Genomic DNA, 2403 nt, shown 5'->3' with positions numbered 1-2403 from the left:
ATACACTCCAATTTGTTAACAGACAAAAACCTAACGAACAAATTGGAAAGCTATCACATGCCACGTGCGTCACACACTCAAAAACGCCATGTGGCAAGTAGAGAGAGAGAGAGAAAGATCACATTCTGACAGCCTTGCTTGTGTCAGGGCTGTCACCGAGAAGTTGACGTATCTTCAGTTCAGAGGAACAACCGCCAGAGAGTGGTTTCAAAATGGAATCGGCTCGGCGGCGCATGTGAGTCGAGCTGACATGCTTCCTCCTTATCTCTTCGTCCTCGTGGACCATTGCAAGCATTTTCTCACCTCGGCTAACGTAGCAGCTTATTCGGCTTCGCGCGCTTGAGCCCGCGGTCGAACTGCTCGACAAGCACGACGCCTCTGTGGACTCGGATCCCGAGGTTTTTGTCGTCGTCTTGCCGGAGCTATAGAGAATCTTCGACCGGCTCTTCCGTACGACCTGAGTAATTGGAAGATCTTCGGATTTTGTTTGTTCACAGACTGAGACTGCAAATGAATTCGTTAACAAACTATCAATTCAAACAACGAAGGGAAAAAGAAAGGAATAATTAACATTCGAGCAATTCAAACAATTTGCGTATCTATTTCACAGAACTTTGTGAATTCGAATTTGATAGAATGGATAAGCTTTGACGGTACGTACTCGACACACAGAAATTAAAATAGAACGGAGTCGGCGTGAAAATTGAAAAGAATGTGAATCGTATTTGACCACGGATAGCAGGTTGGATTGTGAACTGGTAAAGCAAGGCTTAGGAGATCATTTTGGCACTATCCAATTTGCAACAAATTTCGAAATTCGTATCCGAAAGAATTCGAGTAAGAGTAAGCAAATTCAAGTGAAATATGAGCGAAAAATAGAAGACTCCGAACACACAAAACTCAAAACTCAAAACTCATAATGGACGTTAAAAAAAAAAAAGAAGCAATTCAACACTGAAATTCAAACAAAAACTGAAAATCACACCCCAAAATTTCAAAGCTAATAGCATCGGTTCATGTAAAAAACAACCAAACAGTAATTGAAAACGCCATAGTTCAAAAAATCAGATTCAAGCATATCCTTGCGCATATTCAATCAATACGCAGTGACAATGAATCCAAACAGATTAAACAGTGTTAAACTAGAAGTAGTACAATCAGAAAGCAAAAAACTGGCAAAGACTGAGTAATCAGATCAACCTTTAGCTTCATCTCATGGTAGCGAGACAGAACGTCCATGATGCTCTTCGGACGAGCTCTAATCTCCTCAGACGATCCCTCGCTGGCGAGCGATGAAGTGCATGGCGTAGAAGCAGAGCCTGACTCTTCCATAAGCGGCACTGCGTTGGGATCGCTCAGCACCAAGCTCTCTCTGCAACTCTGTCTTTCCCTTCCATCCTTGAGGGACTGGTCCTCAGAAGCCAACCTACTCAACGAAATTGCAAAAACAGAGCGTGAAAACAAAGAAATTAAAATGCAAATGCAAATGAGAATAGAATTTCCAAATTGGCTGTATGAATTTTACTGCGGAGCGGAGATCAGAGAGGGAGAGGGAGGTGTGGCTGAGAGGAGAAGCAGAGCCGAAGCTACTGTGAGTTCGATGGTAGATGGGGATTGTGCCTAGGCCTGTAAATGAGCCGACACACTCGACAGATCGCTCGATACCTGCTCAACTTAGCTCAAACCGAGTTCGAGCTCGACACTGTACTAGCTCGCTCGTTACTACTAAAACTCACTCGATTAGCTAGTGACACATGCCCGACTCGCTCGAGTAAGCTCGATGGGGGCTCGTGTGTTCGACTCGTTTAAGTCGAGATCGGCAGGCTCGCCCGTGCTCGTTAAGAGATCGTGAGCTCAAATCGTTTAACTCGATAATCGACCGGCTCGCTCGAAGTCGCTAAGGGATCGTGAGCTTGACTCGTGGAGCTCGAAAATTACCCGGCTCGCCCGACTTGTTTAGGGCTCGTGAGCTCGACCCGTTTTGTCATCCGACTCGACCCAACCCACACGACAATGTGACTAAAATAATAATTAAACATGTTATTAATTAATAATAATCATAGCTTCAATGTGTATACAATTAACTAATTAAGATGTAAGGCTATAGTGTAACTAATATTATATGGACTATGTTATTATTTATAGGTTTAATATCCATTGTCCAATTCCAAAATAATAATAATAATCATAGGTTCAATGTGTATACAATTAACTAATTAAGATATAAGGTTATAGTATAAGTGTATAACTAACATTGTATATAGTATAGACTATGTTATTATTTATAGGTTTAATGTCCAATGTCCAATTAATTAGTCAATAATAAAAATAATAATAATAATAATCATCATCATATTCATAGGTTCAATTAATGTGTGTACAATTAATTGATTAAGATCTAAG

This window comes from Corylus avellana, chromosome ca9 (assembly GCF_901000735.1).
Source record: "Corylus avellana chromosome ca9, CavTom2PMs-1.0".
Classification (NCBI taxonomy): Eukaryota; Viridiplantae; Streptophyta; class Magnoliopsida; order Fagales; family Betulaceae; genus Corylus; species Corylus avellana.
Note: the sequence above shows the minus strand (reverse complement) of the source record.